Source organism: Vicugna pacos, chromosome X (genome assembly GCF_048564905.1).
Source record: "Vicugna pacos chromosome X, VicPac4, whole genome shotgun sequence".
NCBI classification, from domain to species: Eukaryota; Metazoa; Chordata; class Mammalia; order Artiodactyla; family Camelidae; genus Vicugna; species Vicugna pacos.
The window spans coordinates 19,450,244-19,465,419 of record NC_133023.1 but is presented as its reverse complement, the minus strand read 5'-3'; the positions used below and the strand labels follow the sequence as shown (position 1 = coordinate 19,465,419).

Below are 15,176 nucleotides of genomic sequence, written 5' to 3'. Positions count from 1 at the left end.
ATTCTTTTTTAAAAACTTAAATATTTTTTGGTGTTTATTTTTTGAACAAATTTTAGAATCATGTTATCAATAACTAAACTAGAATTATTAGATTTGTATTGATATTGCATTAAGCCTACATGATAATCTAGGAATAATTCTAATCCTTACATTATTCAAACTCTAGATACCTCATATAACTGGAATAATACAGTATTTTCCCTGTTGTGACTAGCTTATTTCAACTAGCGTTTCTACAAGATTCACTTAAGTTGTAGCATATGTCAGAATTTTATTCCTTTTTAAGGCTGAATAATATTCCATTGCATGTATATATGACATTTTGTTCATCCATTCATCCATCTAGGGACACTTGGGTGGTACATTTCCACATTTTGACTATTTTGAATGATGTTGCTGTGAACTTGCTGTAAAAATACGTTTGACAAATATATATATGTATGTATGAATGAAACATTATGCTGAACACCAGAAATTGACACATTATAACTGACTCTACTTCATTAAAAAAAAAATCTGAACTCCTTTCAATACTTCCAGCTAAATACTCAAAAGTAGAATTGAAACCATGGGTAATCATTAGTCAAATTCATTTCACCTGCCTTCACTAATCAAGGTCATTTTAAGATTTGCATGTCCTCCGAGCGGCAGAGCACTAAACCTAAACAGTAAGATGTTTGCTGGGGTTATTTTCCAGGAACTTGAAGTCAGCTGTGTCTAGTTTGAGCTGAGCTGGTTAAGACTAGATAGGAGGCCCCCGTCTTCAAGTGGGCGTGCACGAGTTTCCCCTCTGTGACCTTTTGAAATCAGAGGGCCGAAAACTCCACCCTCGGTTTATGTTAAGCGCCTCCAGTTTGGAACATGCAGAGGCCTATAGCTTAGTTACACCTGCGCAGAATGATCATTACTGCACCTTTCTCCAATCACCTTTCCCCTCGCTCACACTCCCCACGCCCCCCACGCCCCCCACGCTCCACGCCTCCCAGGCCTCGGACCGCTCTGCTGCTTTATTCGTTATCCTATCAATACCCCGGCCTCTGACCTCTAAGGGCGTGGGTCTGTGACGTGGTTTCCGCTTTCTTCGCCTAGCTGCTTTGTGAAACCCTCTCTGCTGCAAACCTCCACGTCTCAGCATTTTGGTTTGCTGCCCGTCGGCCACAGTGAACCTGGTTTGGTAACGGAATTCTGAATCATACGGTAATTCTATGCTTAATTTTTTGAGGAATCACCATGCCGTTTCCCACAGCAGCTGCATGGCATTTGCAGCAGCATTGCATGAGGGTTCCGTTTTCTTTATCTCATTCCGCGGGGTTTGTTATTTTCTGCCTTTGGTAATAACCGTCGTAATGTGTATGAAGTGGTATCTCATTGTGGTTTTGATTTGTATTCTACTTAGTGATGTTGAGCGTCTTTTCATGTGCTTATTAGTGTCTGTATGTATTTTTTGGGGAAATGTCTATTCAAGTCCTTTGCTTACTGTTCAATTGGTTTGTTTGATTTTTGTTGAATTTTAAGAGTTCTTTAGATATTCTGGATATTAATCCTTTATGAGATACATAATTTGTTGATATTTTTTCCTATTCCGTATGTTGCCTTTTCATTCTGTTGACAGTACCCTTTGATGCACTTTTTAAAAAAATTTTGATGAAGTTCAGTTTATCTATTGTTTGTGTTTTTGGTGCCATACCCAAAAAATGATTGTCAACTTCAGCGTCGTGAAGTATTTTCCCCTATGCTTTTCTGAGAGTCTTATTGTTTTAGTTCTTATATTTAGGTCTTTGATCCTTTTTGACTTAGTTTTTTTTTGTTGTTGTTATGTGCATAGGACGCCTGCCTCTCCAAGTGGGCGTGCACGAGTTTCCCCTTTGTGACCTTTGGAAGTCAGAGGGCCGAAAACTCCACCCTCGGTTTGTGTTAAGCGCCTCCAGTTTGGAACATGCAGAGGCCTATAGCTTAGTTACACCTGCGCAGAATGATCATTACTGCACCTTTCTCCAATCACCTTTCCCCTCGCTCACACTCCGCACGCCCCCCACGCCCCCCACGCTCCACGCCTCCCAGGCCTCGGACCGCTCTGCTGCTTTATTCGTTATCCTATCAATACCCCGGCCTCTGACCTCTAAGGGCGTGGGTCTGTGACGTGGTTTCCGCTTTCTTCGCCTAGCTGCTTTGTGAAACCCTCTCTGCTGCAAACCTCCACGTCTCAGCATTTTGGTTTGCTGCCCGTCGGCCACAGTGAACCTGGTTTGGTAATGGAATTCTGAATCATACGGTAATTCTGTGCTTAGTTTTTTGAGGAATCACCATGCCGTTTCCCACAGCAGCTGCACGGCATTCCCAGCAGCATTGCTTGAGGGTTCCAATTTCTTTATCTCATCCCCAGTGTTTGTTATTTTCGGCCTTTGGTAGTAACCGTCGTAATGTGTGTGAAGCGGTATCTTACTGTGGTTTTGATTTGCGTTTTCCTAATTAGTGATGTTGAGCGTCTTTTATGTGCTTATTAGTGTCTGTATATATTTTGGGGGGAAATGTCTATTTAAGTCCTTTGCTCACTTTTTAATTGTTTAATTTTTGTTGAATTACGAGAGTTCTTTAGATATTCTGGATATTAATCCTTTATGAGATATATGATATGCATGTGTTTTTCCCATTCTGTATGTTGCCTTATCATTCTGTTGACAGTATCCTTTGATGCAAAAAAAAATTTTTCTTAATTTTGATGAAGTTCAGTTTATCTATTTTCTTGTCTGTGCTTTTGGTGTCATACCCAAGAAATGATTGTTAACTTCAGCGTTAATGAAGCATTTTCCTCTATGCTTTTCTGAGAGTCCTATTGTTTTAGTTCTTATATTTAGGTCTTTGATCCTTTTTGACTTAGTTTTTTTGTGTGTGTGTGTGTGTATGGAGTAAGAGTTCAACCTCATTTTTTTTTTGCAGGTAGATACAGTTTTCCCAATACTCTGTTGGAAAGACTGACCTTGCCCCGTTGAATGATCTTGGCATTTTTATCAAAAATTATTTCACTATATATGTGGAAGTTTATTTTGGGGCTTTCTATTCTATTGTGTTGATCTATATGTCTTTCTTTATGCTAGTGCCATACTGTTAGCTTTCTAGTAAGTTTTGAAATCGGGAAGTGTGAAACTGCCAACTTTGTTCTTTATCAAGATTGTTTTGATGATTTGTGGTCCCTTGAGATGCCATACGATTTTAGGATGGAGTCTCCTATTTCTACAGAAAAATGGTCATTGGGATATTAATGAGGATTACATTAAATCTATAGATAGCTTTGGGTAATATTGACATCTTCATGTTACTAAGTCTTCCAATCCATGAACACAAGATGTCTTTACATCGATCTATGTCTTCTTTACTATCTTTCAGCAATGTTTTTTGTTTTCAGTGTTCTTTTACCTCCTTGGTTAAGTTTATTCCTGAATATTTTTTAATTTTTGGTGCTATTATAAATGGAATTGTTTTCTTAATTTCCTTTTTGGATTTTTTATTGTTAGTGTATAGAAATGAAACTGAATTTTGTATGCTAACCTTTTATCCAGCAACTTGGCTTAATTCATTTATTCTAACAGGGGTGTGTGTGTAGTCTTTAGAGTTTTCTACACATAAGATCATGTCATCTGCAAACAGATAATTTTACTTCTTCCCACTATGACTTTTATTTCTTCTTTTCCATGATTGCTCTGGCTGTAAATTTCAATATGTTGAGTACAATTGGTAAAAGCAGGCATTCTTTTCTGGTTCCTGATCTTAGAGGAAAAGCATGCTATCTTTCACCATTGAGTATGAAGTTAGTTGTCAGTTTTCCATGTGTGTCCTTTATTGTGTTGAAGTGGTTTTCTTTTATTCCTAGTTGTTGAGTGCTGTTATTGTGAAAGGATATTAAATTTTGTCAAATGCCTTTTTTGCACAAGCAGAGATGATCATGTGTTTTTCCTTAATTCTGTGAATGTGGTGGATTATATTGATTGCTTTTATGTGTTGAACCATCCTTGAAATTCCAGTAATAAATCCCCCTTGGTCATAATGTATAATTCTTTTAATGTGCTCTGAAATTTGACTTGCTAGTTTCCTGTGGATGATTTTTGCATCAATATTCATAAGTGATAATGGTCTGTAGTTTTATTATCTTGTAATATCTTTATCTGACTTTGGAATCGGTAATGCTGGCTGTAAGTAGATTTTTAAATGGAATTTATTTTGTCTAACCCATTTATAATAGATTTATCTCATTACATGTATTTGTTATGTCATTTTCTTATATCTAGATGTATTTTCAATACACTGTCTTACCAAATTCTCTGGAAATAGTTTTTTAGGAAATTCTCTGGGATCACTTCTCTGATCACATCTTATTTTTTGAGTTTACATTATTAAAATGGCTCAAATTCTTAACAATATTAAGTAATAGTAGAATTGGGGGGCATTCTTTTACTGGAGGAACTGATTTTAATGGATATTTTTCTTGTGTTTTGTCATTGGTGTGATTTTTAATTCTTAGTTCGATAAAAGATACTCTCCATCATGATTAATAAGTATCTTTCTTTTACAGTGAGATTATCAAGAATCTTCCTCTTCCTTTTCTTCCCTTTCCTTTCCTGTCCTCTTAGGAGTCATGATTAGATTTTGAATTTCCTGATTATTTTTAGTACTTCATTTAAACTACTGACACAATTGATAATATTAATAGAACGCCTACACTCCTGAAATGCCTGCTTGATATGTTCTTCTGCTGATATAATATTGAGCTGAATTTCTTTATGTTGCTCCTATTTCTGTATTTTTTGTTAGTTTTTCCTTTTAATATGTTTATTTTCTTTTTTAGCATAATGGTCTATTTTACTTTATTTTTATCCTCAAATAATTTGGAAGTTAAGTCATTTATTTTTGTTTTATATTATACTTTTAATTTCAGAAAATATATTTACTGACAAATCTCAAGGAAAAATAAAATCGTTATTTTTATACTTCATCTCTGTCAACTGTAATACATTCTGGGATTTGTATTTTTTTGTTTCAGTTTATTGTAGTTCAATTTAAATGTTTTAACTTTAACTTTAGGAATTTTAATATCAAATTATGTTTTTATAATAAGTAAAATAGTAATTTAGATTTTATTTTCTCCTGAATTCAAAATTCATCATCAGTACTTAATATGTTTCAGTAATTCAGTTGGCTGAGTTTTGAATTCACAAAGTTTAAGAATTGTTTTGGTTGTTAGATCTTTTGAGTCCTTGCATATTTGAGAACTTTTAAATATAACACGTATGAATGGAAAGTTGCATAGATATAGAGTTTTGGGGTCACAGCATTTTCCCTTCTAATTTTTTAGAATTTGCTTCATTTAATCCACTGTCTATGCAGTGCACACTGTGAGTTGCCTTCCTAGTATACATAGCGCTCTTTCTTTCCCAACCCTGATATTGATCAGTTACCTCACTCTTCTTTTCCCTTCCTCATGGCCAAATGGCTGAGGGGCTGTTGAGCCTATCCTGAGCTCCGTATTCATCTATGGTAATCTTATTGCTATTACCAGGGATTGGTTCAGGATTCAACATGTGAATCACTTCTAAGAATCCATAAATGGAATTTACTGGAGACTCCCGAGAAAGATTCCTCACTCCCAAGACAGAATGCCAATAAGAGATAGTCTTTTATATTTGTCTGAATATCATCATGTCTATATATTCATTGACACACAGCCATTTTGCATCTAAACCAATAATCAAGTAAACATTGACAATGGCAAACAAAGAAGATTTGAAATTATGTGGGTCTTCAATGAGATGAGTGAATCAATGAATAAGCCAGCTAATCTATGGACTTTCTGTCATTTTATATATGTTATTTATTGTTTATAACTTGTTAAACCGTGATTTCTGTGTTGCAAGCAAAAATTACTCAAACTAATATAGTCTTACTTGTCTTGAATGATACAGCCAGAATTCAAAGGTGAGCTTGATGTATTTTCCATTGCTTTCCTTAAAATATGCTTTTAGAATTTGTTCCTTATCCTTCAGTTGTAAATATATTTTTGTTTTGATTTCTGTTAATTATTCCTAGAATATGAAATATGCCGATAGTTTTAAGCTACAGACCTAAGTCTCCCTTTATTTCAGCATATCTGTTCTCTACTGTATAAGAATTTATTTACAGTCTTTTCTTCAGTATTTTGGGAATGTTGTGTGTTTGCATTGTCCTGTTCATATTTGTCATTTTCTCACTTTCAGATCTTCCATTTACATTTTGTGTGATTATTCTTAAGCCTATTTTTCATGTTCTTTATACTAATTACTTTCAGTGAATCTTCATATTAGTTATTACGCCCACTGTATGAGGTAGGTAGTTAATATGAGAACCATTTATGGAAAATGAAATTAAGGAATTGACAGGCCAAATAATTTTCCCAAAGGATAAGTATTTGATTAGACTCAAAATCAAGATTCAGAGTGAACTCTAGTGGGGAGGGTAACAGTGCAGTGGTAGAGTGCATGCACGAGGTCCTGAGTTCAATCCCCAGTACCTCCATTAAAAAAAAAGAGGGTAGCTCTTGTGTTAAATAGTCTTACCACAATTGAAAAAAAAAAGTTACCCAGAATCAGGTCTGAGTCTTAATCTAAAAATCTTAAATACTTGGAGTATGAAAAGCAGTTTAGTGTAAGAGAGTAGGTTCTAAACTCATACTGCCTGATTCAAATCATGATCTTAATATAAAATGTGTTTTATGATACATGATGTAATTCAAACTAAAGGATGCTCTAATATCATCCTTCCCTCTAGCAAATATTTAAGTTGGTAGATACGGATATTTTCTTAAACCTCTGCTTCTGCCAGTAGGAGACTGTTGGGTAACATTAACCAGCCTGGTTCACTGTCTTCATTCCTCTCCAACTTCTTTCACTGGTTCCCTTATATTTAGCCTCACGCCTCTCCAGTCTCTCCCTGTAACCTGATCTCCACCATCGTTTGGTGAAAACTTTGCAGTCAAATGTCCCTGAGTTTCAATCCTGACTCAGACACTTGCTAGCAATGATGTTGAACAAGTCATTCTACCTCACTGAGCCTCAGTTCTCTTACCCATTGTAGCAGATGCTGTCTGCTGCATATGCCCTGACTACTAGTTCATGTGCGTGTCTTACAGCTTCCCATTGCGAGTACCTGTAACTCGATTGGACTACAAGAGCATGTTGGACCTGTGTGTGTGGAACAGGCCAGAAGTGCTGGGTTGTTGATGTCCGTGAAAGCAACCCTGAAAAAATGGGGAGTGGGGAATGTAAGTTGAAGGTTAAGACCTGAATTCCTTATTCCTTGGGTGGAACCATGAGGCATGTTCACAGTGAGATTGAGTTTCACTTCCCTTTGATAGTGACCTGCTTGTTAACATAGTTTTTGATGGTGTCTTTTCCTTCCCTATTTGACTTCTCCACTCTCCAGTTGGTTATTGGGTGAGATCACTTCCTAAATAAAGTATTTACATTTGAATCCTTATTTCAAGCTCAAATTCTGGAGGAATGCAAACTAAGACACCTGTAACTAAGAATAATAATACTAATAATTACAACGTAGTTAATTGAGCATTTTAAAGTACATGAGAAACTAATGAGGCCTTTGTATGCATTCTCATGAGCCAATTGAGAAGGTATTATTATCATCCTAATTTAACAGATGATATAACTGAATCACAGGAAGAAAGAAACTTGTCATATCACACAGACTTGTACTAAGATGAACCAGAATTCTAATTCCAGAGCCTTGTACTGTTCAGTCACTGTGCTATATTTTCAGTTGTCATAGTGGGGAAAAAGCAGGAGTCTAGGATGAAGCGATTAGCAAAAACGAGGCTTTCTACACTTAAAAAAATTTTTTTTTGCCTTGAAAGGAGAACAGTTTAAGAACTTATTGGGGGGGGCAGTGATGGGGCTGAGATTAGGATCGTATTAACATTGTTGGATGATCACACGAGGGAAGCAAGAGGAGACTAGTTAGAGGTTGTTGCAGTAATTTTAGGAGTTGTTGACTTGACTAGGGAACTGACATTGGGAACGGAGAGCAGTAGATGAGTTTGAGAGACGTAGAGAAGATAGTATTGATTATACCTAATGATGGGTGGCAAGTAGTGGTGAGGAGAGAGAGGCTGCAGAACTTTCCAGGTTTCTGACTTAAGTGACCAGGCAGTAAAAGTTAGATTTACTGATATGTAGGGGACAGAGGAAAAACAACCTACTTTAGGAGGGCTTATAGGTTTATTTACAAAGTATAGGTAAATAATCAGTTACAATGTGAAGTAAAATGTGTTAGAGTAAATGCAGGGGCATTGCAGATACATTTGGCATCTAACTCAGTCCTGGGCCATCATCAGTGAAGGAAGAACTGTCTAAGCTTAGAAATGAATGATGAAGAGACACTATTACATCTGTCCGTATACTACATGTATCTGAACTACCTTTACAGCTAAGTGGTTCACCTTTTGAAAGCTGCTTCTCTCATTGTTTTGAACATGTTACAATCTGACATAACTTATTTAAAGTTTAAGGGTACTCCATCCCTTCTGCTCTCTGATTCTCCCTTCTCCACTAACATTATAAATACTAGTTCACATTTCAGGTGAAAATTAGAATACCACTCAGGTACTGACAAATACAGGGCAGAAGCCTCTCAAAAATCTTTAAGCACACTTCAAGTAGAAATCATAGGAAGAAGTATCTGTCAGCCTAATCTTTCTATCATAAAATACCAGAACATCTTTAGTTTATTCTTGGAAATATGATTCTACATTAGTAGATAGGAAGTTTTCTCATCAGTGAGGTGTATGCCGATGTTACTCTCAGGGCCTGGGTTATCCTGCTCTGAGGGGAGTCCTAAATTTCAGTGCAGAAACCTAGAGACCATTTCTAGATGTGGTTGGTAAGATGACAGACCAGGGTATCTCTTGGGTCATGCCCACCATAGGATAAATTTCAGCCATGGGCAACCCTAGAAATAACCACTTTTCAAAATTTACACCTCAGAATCCATTATCATTCAGTTCTTAGGCAATTTGTTTATTACACTAGTGTGATAGAACAATGTTCCCCCAAAGATAGCCTAATGCCTCATACCTGTGAATTTGGTACCTTAAATGACAAAAAAGACTTTGAAGATGTGATTAAGGAGCTTGAGATTATCCTGGAACTCAATCTAGCCACAAACATCCTTGTAAAAGGGAGGCATGTCTAACAGAAGGGGAAAAAGAATAAGGGTGGAGGCAGAGGTCAGAAAGCAGATGCTACACTGCTGGTTTTGAAGATGGGGGAAGGGAGCACAAGTCAACAAATATGGCGGCTTCTAGTAGCTAGGAAAGACAAGGAAATGAGTTTTCCCCTAGAGTTGCTAGAGGAGTGCCGGCCCACCAACATTTTGATTTTAGCCCAGTGAAATTGATTTTCAGACTTCTGACTTCCAAAACTATAGGATAAATATGTTGTTCCATGCCATTAAGTTTTTGGTATTTGTTACAGCAATAGTAGTATACCAAAAACTAGTAAACTACATTATCATTTATGACAGACATCAGTATAGTTCAATTATTTTGAAAAAAGTCCCTCTGTCTATATTGATAGATCCTATCTGTGGGATGCAATCAACTATATATTGACAGCAACCTTTAAGAATCTACAGTTTTTTAAAAAATATTTTCAGTTTATTTTCTGGATGAAGGGACTAAATCATGTCATAATAAAATGTAATAACGCACCCAGTGAAGTCACAGAAGAGTATCTGCCAGCCTTAGAGCTATGATTATCAATCTGGTAGTCACTCATATTTAAATGAATTAAAACTAAATAAAATTAAAACTTCAGTTCCCTAGTTGCACTAGCCACATTTCGTGGGCTCAGTAGCTCTGTGGGTGAACAGTGGCTACCATATTGGAAAGCACATATTACAGGCTATTCCCATCTTATGTGCTTTTGAACATTTTTTTTAATTTGCCATAAAATTTCTACAAGCCCTCCCTTCCATAATCAATAATGCAACTTTAAAAGTGATAACATATTTACACTGCTCATAATTTCATTTTTTTAATTTGGAAAAGCCTAAAAAACCCACCAGAGCATAAACTGGAATAACTTTTTGCCTCAGCAAAAACATTAGATACCTGGAAAATGAGGAGATAGCAAGAATGTACAACTAAGATTTAAGAGTGGCAAAGCATATCTGAAAAATTCAAAACAGAAATAAAAAGAGAAACCAGCAGGAAATAATTAAAACCTCATGCTGGAAGCAGTCACTGTAAATTAAAAATCAAGAATAATCCTCACACGAGTGTGTACGTACGTGTACACACACACACACACACGCACTTCCCTCCCTCCTTGGGGAAGAGGGCAGGGGATCATTAGAAAGCATAAAAACAACCATAAATTCTACTCCAAAGGGAAATCATTAGTTTAGCTTGCTCTGGTTTATAGAAAAATCTACCTGTAATTAAATAATTGAGTGAGACCAGGATCTCTCAAGGTATAAAAGAATGAATATTGCCTCTTGGAATTATGCTTGGAGACTTTAAACATGATCGAATGCTAATCTTGTTACACACAAGATTGATGTTGAAGTTAAAGGGGACTTTCATTATAATGAAGGGGAAGTGGGCAGAGCTAATACCAGATGTACAGCTAAGGTTTCTTGGTAACACAGTGACATTGATGTTAAAAGAAGAGCATGCATTTCAATGATACGGAAACCTTAGTACCCCAAGTTTGGGAGGAAGTAAAGGAGGCATACAAAAATGCTTCAGGATGTCAGAAAACCTGGATGATGATAGCAAGATGCAACCCAACTTCCTAACTGTATGACTACAATGTCTTAAGGAGATGGGGTTTCAGGCTTGAGGGAGAGGACGCATAAAGTTGTGCTGAGGCAGAGAGGGGAGAGAAATTCTGTAAGGGAAAATATGCAAACTTGGAATAACTAAGATGGAAGTGCACAAAAGGACTCCTGTTACTTTATGTTTTAGATCACATTAGTATGGTGTATTTGTTACAAGTAATTAACCCACGTTGATACATGGTTATTAACTGAAGTCCATAATCTTTCAGATTCCCTTAGTTTTCAGCTAACATTGTTTTTTGGTCTATTTGTGTTTCTTTGGTGTTGCTTTTATTCCCAGGGTACTACATTATATTTCATCGTCATGTCTTTTTAGGTTCTTTGTGGCTGTAAGAATTGATCAGAGAGTCCTTGTTTTTATTACCTTAATAATTTGAGGACTATCAGTCAGGTCTTTTGTGAATTTCACTCAGTCAGGATTTGTGTGATGTGTTTCTCATGATTAGACTGGAGTTAGGTGTTTTGAGAAGGAAGTCCATAAAGATAAATGGCATGTTTCTTCATATTGATGTGACTTATCACTGTTGCTGTTGCCCTTGATTGCGTGATTGAAGTAGTGTTTGTTAGGTTTTCTCCACTGGATAATTACTCTTTTCCTCTCCTTTCCATTCTGTACTTAATTTTTGGAAAGAACTCATTATGCTATGCCCAGCCCACACCTAGGGAGTGGGGAATTACGTTGTGTCTCCTCGAGGGCAGAGTATCTACATGAGTTATTTGAAATTCTTCTTGGGCAATTTGCCGACATCCCCCATTTAATTATTTATTAAATCTGTTATTTATAAATGTATAGACTCGTGGTTGTTTCTTTATTTTAGCTTATAATCTGACGTCTCTTTATTTTGTTACTGAAAATTTTCCATTTTTGGCTATTGGGAGTTCTTTCAGTTGGATCCTCTATCCCTTTGACAAACCTTCATTAGCCTAAGGGGTTTTATTGCTTCCTTATGTTTCAGCATTACAAAATGTGCTAGGCACATCTTGCATATTTCCTGCCTCAGTCCTAGAACCAGCCATTTCCCCAAGGAGCATTGATTGCTTTTCTTGCAAGAAGATATGAGAAACTAAGATCCAAACATTAGGTGTACCTGTTGAAGTGACATTGCTTAGGCCCTCTCAGCTGACAAAGCAAAGGAATATATATATATGTCTATTAATGCATATAAATACACCTATCTAAGCTAAACATGAGCTCAGACTGATGTCTCAAACTCTCATTACTACATGAACCATTGTAGCCTCTTCCCTTGCTTATCTGTAATTTCCCACTGCACTCTGCTTGATCTATCAATCATTGAAACGTGGCTCTCCCTGTGACTCATTTACTTAATTGTTCACTCCAGTATATGTGTATAGCAGTATCAGAATGGATAACCTTTACCCTCTGGGGAACAGTGTTACCAACTAGAGTATTGTATTTATGTACAGTTTATTTTGCCTTTAGTCTTACAGATTAGACTCATTTCCAAAGTTACAGAAGTCACCCCCTTTTGCCCCATCCTCTTCAGTGTATTTATTTCATACACTTGTAATATAGTTAGATTGTTTTATTACATTATAGGATTCTAATTGCAGCAAATGTTGCATATCTAGAATAAATTCCACTTGCCTGCAGTTTATAATTATTTTTAAGCATTTTTGTTAGATTTTCTAGTATTTTGTTGAAGATATTTGCTTCTGTATTCATGAGAAATGATGGTCTATAGTTTTCTTTATTTTTAACATCTTTGTCTAGTTTTGGTAATGGGGTAATGTGGGCCTCATGGAATGAGTTAGGAAGCATTCCCTCAGCTTCTGTTATGTGGAAGAGGTTGTAGAGAATTGATATCATTTCTTTAAAGTTTGGGAGAATTCATCAGTGAAATTATCTGGGCATGTTGTTTTCTTATTTGAAAGGTTATTAACTATTGACTCAATTTTCATAGATACAGACCTTGTCAGATTATCTATTTCTCCTTGTGTGAGTTTTGGTAGTTTGTGTCGTTCACGGAATTGGTCCATGTCAGCTAAATTATCAAATTTGTAAGCATGGAGTTGTTTGTAGTATTCTTTATTATCCTTTTAAGCACCATGAGATCAGTAATGATGACCTTTCTTTCATTTCTGAAATTGTTAAATTATGACTGTACACTAATTTTAAAAAGATATATATACCCCACTGTTCATAGAGCATTATTTATAACAGCCAAGGTATGGAAGCTACCTCAGTACCCCTTAACGGATGAATAGTTAAAGAAGATGTAGTACATACATATACAATGAAATATTACTTAGCTATAAAAAAGAATGAAATTTTGCCATTTGCAACAACATAGATGGACCTGGAGGGTGTTATGCTTGATGAAATAAGTCAGACAGAGAAAGAGAAATACTGTATGTTATCACTTTTATGTGGAATCTAAAAAATGAAACAAATGAATAAATACAACAAAAGAGAAACAGACTTACAGGTAGAGGGAACAAACTACTGGTTACCAGTAGGGAGAGGGAAGGTGGGAGGGGCAAGATAGGGGTAGAAGATTAAGAGATATAAACTACTATGTATTAAGTAAATAAGCTACAAGGATATATTATACAGCACAGGGAATATAGCCAATATTTTATAATACCTTTAAATGGAGAATAATATATAAAAATATTGAATCTCTGTGTTGTATACCTGAAACTAATATAGCATTGTAAATCAACTATACTTCAATTAAAATAAACAAACATAAGAAGTTATATGTCAAAAATGATATATGCTATGGATTAAATAGGGTGGTACTTCTCAAACTCTAAAGTGCATATTAATGAACTGGAGATCTTTTAGAAATGGATTCTAATTTTAGTAGGTCTTTGTGGGGGCCTCAGATTGTGCATTTCTAAGAAATCCCTAAGTTATACCACCTGACATTGTCTTCATCAAAGGGAACCCAGGAGTATTAAGAACGGGCTAAGATGAAAAGATAGTAAATTAATAATACTAAGAGAAAATGAAATAATCAAAATAAGGAAAGCTGTGGGGGAAACCAGAAAGGGAAGAGTAAAATTAAAACATTAGAAAGTGGAAAGTAGGATTGTCAATGCAAAAAATTGCAAAAAATTGGTGTAGAGGATAAGGTATCTGTGTTCTCTGAAAAAAAACAAGTCAGAAAAAAATGAAACTTGCAAAAAAAGAGAAATGATCGATGTGAAAATTGTAGTGTAAAGCATTAATCTGTAAATAATTGGAATTTCTAAAGAAGAAATGAAGACAAATGGAAGAAAGGCAATAACCTTGTTTGAAATCCTGATTTTTTTCCCATTATTCTCAGGTGGAGGGGACAATGCTTATTATCACTACTGCAAATACAGTCAGTTGAAAAAAAAAAGAAGTCTATGTTGGTCAGAGAATCGTGTAACAGTTATCAATCCCAAAAGTGTAGACCATCATGCATCAGTTACCAACTTTAGGGGAAACCTCTAAACAGTTCTGCCCGTTGCATCTTGGTATTAGTATTATCAAGGAAAACAACAGTAAAGCACTAGATGGAACAACACTTTACTTACATAGAGAAGAGACAGCCAGGTCAGTTTCAACGGTGGGCATCAGTCCCCCATGGCCAGCAGGTCTCTCCTGGTGGGCCCTTCACTTATGCGCACCCCTCTGGTGCTGCAGTGGCAGGAACCCTGTCCTCTTCCTTCAGAGGACAGATGTAACAGAGGGGTTGGCCAGGTGCCACGTGTCGCACACAATTTCCGCAGAAACAAAAGAGTATTCATCCAGTCTGAAACAAGAAAAGATAGTCCCACACAAGGTGATAGAGTCCACACAGCTTGTGTCCAGTTTATCTCTTGGTAAGGAAGTGTTCCAGGCCCGAGGCCCATTCTCTTGCAGCTGAGTGGAGGTAGAAAGAATACATGCAGGAGACTGTCTTTCCTAATAGTCTAAATATTGAAAAAGAGAAGACAGGACAAGAGTCATTATATATTTTCATTATGTACTTAGAATATTTATGAGAAAAAATGTAAAATGCTTGAAAAATTAGAAAATGAAATATAGCTGCTGGCTATTAATATCAAATCAGCAACTTTGATGCATTCAACAAAAAGATCATTAAAATATATAAATGAAAAGATTAATTTTAAATAGTAGTCCATTGGTTGTGATGCTTACAATCTGTTGGTGGTGATGGTTCAATATATTTAATACCACTGAACTATATATGTAAAAGTGGATAAGATAGTTTTATTTTTTAATGTATTTTATCACAATAAAGATTTTAAAAAATACCAAATTATAATATCATACATCAAGAAATAAATTTATCAAG

The 15,176-nt window shown here is 35.9% G+C and overlaps 1 protein-coding gene across 3 annotated transcripts in view; it reads right to left on the bottom strand.

Annotated features, from left to right (window-relative positions):
• The window catches only part of LOC102545688 (melanoma-associated antigen B18-like), a 116,459-nt gene extending 101,940 nt beyond the window's left edge, over positions 1-14,519 (bottom strand). For all 3 annotated transcript variants that reach the window (XM_072956603.1, XM_072956602.1, XM_072956604.1), the window contains exon 1: positions 14,413-14,519. The gene's annotated coding sequence lies outside the window, so the exon portion shown is untranslated. The remainder of the gene's footprint in view (positions 1-14,412) is intronic.
• Between the last annotated feature and the right edge of the window lie 657 nt (positions 14,520-15,176).